Here is a 5,153-nt window from a genome sequence, read left to right as displayed (position 1 = left end):
TGTAGAATTTTATACTCCTATGGAGCAGTGCCAGGTATTGTTTTTTAAAAATGGCAGAACTTTATGCAAATCTTTGTGCTGGATGAAGCTTGTCACCACAATGAGAAAAGCATTTTATTTTGCAAAATAAATGTTTTCCCAAAATCAAAGTTCAAATGATGTAGTACCAGTCCATTTCATTTTATTCCCCACTCCAAGATTCATTAAAACCTTATCCAGGGAGCAGAACCTTCTTGGTCCCCAACTTTCAGTTACTGCTATTAGCTCCATATTTAAATATGGTGAATTTCAGGGGTATGCTGGAGCCAGTTCTAATTGTTCTAGTGTTAAAATTTCAGTATTAGGGTCAGAACCTCAGAAATTGGTAATGATTGCATCACATCTCTGTATTCTATAAATATGACTCAAATTCAGCAAAAGTCTAATGGCCCAGGAAATAAAGACATCACCAGACAGGAGGCTGATAATAACTGGCACATATATAGGTTGTGAAATGCTTTTACATCCATCATCTCATCTGAACCTCAGACAGAACACCTCTGGGTGGTTAGAAATCTTGACGTGCTCCTTCCTTCTGGAATCAGGAAGATCTGGTGCAGTCTCCATTTGTTTAGACCTAAGAAACCATTCCAAATTAGCCCAGCACTGAAAGGAGCGTGAGGCTATATATTGGATGGCATGCTGTGCTTGGAGTGACATGAAACCTGAAAGGGACACTCCAACCTCTGGCACTTGTTTGCTTTATGACCCCAGAGATGTTACCTGATTTCTTTGGGCCTCAGTTCCTTCTTTATAAAATAAGAGGGTTAGGCTAGTGACTGTTAAAATCCTTGGTTCAACCCTGCATTTTACTGAGGAGGAAGTTAAAGCCTGAGGATGTTTGGCAGGTCATTTCTACCCTGAGATAGTCTCTTTTTAAAAATTAAGTATCTCTCTTAGGCAACTGGATGTGATTATTCAAATTCCTCTGGGGATCAGGAATAGATACATTGTTCATGATATTGATACATACTTTTATGGAGCTAGCTCAGTGTTTGGGAGGCTCTGAAGGAAAGTGTGGGAGAGGAGAGGTACTAGACTGCCTATCAAACTGAAGGTCTCCCCAGTCATTGTGCTGCCCTCATTATTGTACACCTGGGAAACCTGGACATATACCAGCGCCATGCCAGGAAATTGAATTGCTTCCATTTGAACTGTCTAGGAAGATTCTGAAGATCACCTGGCAGGATAAGATAACAAACACAGATCCTTTCTGGAGCTAAAACATTCCACTACTACTGCAGAGAACGCAACTTCGTTGGACTGGCCGCATTGTTTGAATTGCCAAAAAAAAAAAAAGACTTTCACTGAGACTCACACAGAGCAAGCGCTCACCAGGTGGTCAGAAAAAAGCAATACATGCACACTCTCAAGGTCTCTTTTAAGAACTTCATAACTGATTGTATGACATGAAAGATGTTGGCACAGGATCCCTCAGCATGGTGTGCCCTTACCAAAGAAGGTGCTGTGCTCTAGAAACAAAACAGAATTGAATCAGCCCAAAAGAAATGTGAGATGGGCAAAGTGAGACAATCCACCCCAACTGTTCATAGGACTATTTGTGTCCAACCTGTGGCAGGGCATTCCAAACTCGGATTGGTCTGGTTGGCCAAAGTTGTGATGAGTTTGGGGAGAGCAATTGGCATCAAATGATAAGGTGTGGTGCCAAATGATGGAGTTCAACAGCAATTCACATGTGAAGAACTCACAAGGGCTTTCTCTTGCCAAAAGGTACACATTTATTTATGAGAAGAGGTTACAGACAAAATGAAGAGGTACACTAGGAGTGGTAAATATGAAGATTTGGGAGAGTAGTACATTACTTAGCAAGGAAAGTGATTTTAACAATTAACAATGGAAAAGACAATTTTCCAAGTGGAACTCAACAGTATACTATGAATACACCATGAGGTGGGAATATGCCATTGGCTGACAGGCTAAATCCATAGAGTTTAGCATCCTGAAAGAGTTAACTATAAGAAGGAAAAAGACACCATGAAGTGAGGTGGAGGGATGGGGTAAGGAGGAAAACACCATGAAGTATGGGGGAGGAATGGGGTAAGGAAGAAAACACCTTGAGGCATGGGGAAGGGACCTGGATAAGGAGGAAAACACCATGAAGCATAGGGGAGGGGATAGGAGGAAAGACATCATAAGGCAGAACACCTTGGTGGGATAACCCAAAAGGGATTCAGCAAAGATGGTGTGGACCATGGACAGATTTAAAGGGGAAATTTTAACTTTAGGGTTTGACATCATAACTTGACTTTCTAATTGGATACAATGGAATTACCCAAGACTTCCACAGGGCTGGGACTGTAAGGCTCAGCTGATACCCATGAGTTCTCTTCTCTCTTTGCCTCAGGGAGTGATCTGATAAATACTTTAGACTTTCTCTGCCAATCCCATCTTGTTATTCAGGATCTTATCAGACACACTAACTTGACTTTAACATTGTAATGTCTATCATTTTGATGGTCTTCTAGAACAAAGGACAATAACCAATTCAGATCATCCTGGGGAGAGGGGTAGGGATAAGAAGTGGGTAAGGAAGCAGATTTTTCTCTTAAGGCCTAAACACATATTCCCTCAGAGGATATCATTTTCAGGGAATGGAATGGAAGAACAATAAATTACTACTATATAGTTATAGAATATTACAGCTAGAAGAAACCTCGGAGCTCATCTTTTAACCTCTCCATGTTACAGAAAAGGCCAATGTTGACTAAACAGGAAGTAGTTCATAACATGGTTAATTGGGAACAGGGATAGGATTTGAACCTCAGTCTCCTGTGTCAATAGGTGTTCTTTCTACAACATCATATTGCCTATCACTGAGAGCTGCATAGTAGATTCTGTCTATTGAGGACAAGCCTAGCCAAGTTAGGAGACAGGCCCAACCAGGGAGTTGGCTTCGAAGGCACGAAATCTGGTGGACTACTGCAACTCATGAAGCAATTTACCAAAGTCTAATTTAATAAGAAATTATGATCTCTATACATGAGGGCAACATTCACACTGATTAAAATTATGTATTCTTTATTTATGTAAAATTCTAGACAGATATAACATTTTATTCATTCAATAAGGACTTAATTAAACACTATGTACTGTCTCACTCAGATTCCTTTTTCATTAAATGATGTAATGGGATTAAATGATCACTAAGGTTCCTTTTAATTCTGAAGTCTATGATCCTAACACATAGGGCTTCTCAAGAGAGGTAGTGTATTATAAAAGGAAGAAGAGTTATGAAACCTAGAAACAAGGAAAAGATTATTTAACATCCAGGTAAAAACCAAAGGGGGTCAAAAAGAACTGGACTCAACAAAAACAACAAAGTGGCTTTGGCTAAGTCACTTTACAGGATTACTGGCATGTCTCCAAGACTCAGGTAAAATGAGGGTGTTGGACTGTTTAATGTATAAGATCCCTTCCAATTTGAAATCCAAAGATCTTGATCAGGTCTCTTCCCCTTCTTGGGGGGAAGGTCTTTATTTCCCTACCTGTAAAATAAAAGAGTCTTCAACAGAAAAAAGCACCAATTTTGATTTGGACTCAAATCTAAGTGAATTTAATGCTTATTTTCACTGGTTCTTAGTTTTTTGTAACAGAAAACAAATCATGACTCCACATTACCTGTTTTCTCTTAAAATAAGGCAAGTTAGATATAACTAGATTGACTTTTAAATCCCTTTCCAAGTTTAAAAACTACAACTATAATTGATGACTGTAACCTTCCAGCCTCTAAATCCCATAATCTCCTTACTTCAGCTGTAAAAGAGTCTGGATTAGATCTCCAAGGTCCTGTCCAGCTCTAGCTCCAGTAAAGAATCATCCTCTAGATTTTAAGTTTCTGTGTAGAGACTGGCTAGCATGGTGGGCAGATGATGACTGAGTCAGGAGTCTCTGCTGGCACTCACCAGCTGTGTGACTTTGGGCAAGTCATCTTGAGGCTTATTGGAATTTTCCTAGAACACTCTGTTTCCCCCTCTGTAAAATGAGAAATCTGGGCTCCATGACTCTAAAGGTTCCTTTCCAGAGGGAAACATAAGCAAATTATGACTTGGAGTTAGACATCCAGCTCTAAGGAAAAAAAACAAAAAAGGCAACTCCCAGAAGTTCCAGAATACATTCTTACCACCAAAGCTCAGGGCAACTCGGAGGGAGGAGAAGGAACTCTCCTTCTTTCTTTCTTCCCTTGTCTCCCTTCTTTCCTTTTTTCCTTTCTTTCTTCCCTTCTCTCCCTTCTTTCCTTTCTTCCCTTCTCTCCCTTCCTTTCTTCCCTTCTCTCCCTTCCTCCTTCCTTTCTTCCCTTCTCTTCCTCCTTCCTTTCTTCCTTTCTCTTCCTTCCTTTCTTCCCTTGTCTCCCTTCTTTCCTTTCTTCCTTCCTTTCTTCCCTTCTCTCCCTTCCTTCTTCCTTTCTTCCCTTGTCTCCCTTCTTTCCTTTCTTCCTTCCTTTCTTCCCTTCTCTCCCTTCCTTCTTCCTTTCTTCCCTTGTCTCCCTTCTTTCCTTTCTTCCTTTCTCTTCCTTCCTTTCTTCCCTTCTCTCCCTTCCTCCTTCCTTTCTTCCCTTGTCTCCCTTCTTTCTTTTCTTCCCTTCTCTCCCTTCCTTCCTCTCTAACCTTTCTTTCCCTCCCTTCTTTTTCTTTCTCCTTTCTTCCCCACTCACTCTTTTCCCCTTTCAGTCCCTCTTACCCCTCGCCCTTTTCTGCCTCCCTAGTAGCTCTCTTCCTCCTCTGGCTCCTCCTCTTCTCTCTCCTTCCCCTCCACCTTGCCTCTCTCCGCTCCCTCCCTCCCTCTCGCTCCTCCCCCTTTTCTTGTAGGGCTCTTTTGCTCCTCCCCTTTTCCCTCGTCTCCCTCCCTTATTTCTCCCCTTCCCTCCCCTCCACGCCCAGAGCACGCACCTCCCCCACCCAACCTCTTCCCCTACTCGTCCCGCCCTGGCCCTGCGGGGCCGGGAGCGGTGGGAGAGCGCACGCATGCGCGGGGCCGGTTGTGAGGGGCGGGGCGCGGCGGGGAGGGGCGGGGCCCCGTGGGAGGCGGGCCGAGCTGTGAGCTGCGGGGCGACAATGGACGCGGCGGTTGTGGCGGAGGAGGAGTCTCCGTGAGAG

Source organism: Sarcophilus harrisii, chromosome 2 (genome assembly GCF_902635505.1).
Source record: "Sarcophilus harrisii chromosome 2, mSarHar1.11, whole genome shotgun sequence".
NCBI lineage: Eukaryota > Metazoa > Chordata > Mammalia > Dasyuromorphia > Dasyuridae > Sarcophilus > Sarcophilus harrisii.
This window is presented reverse-complemented; position numbering follows the sequence as displayed.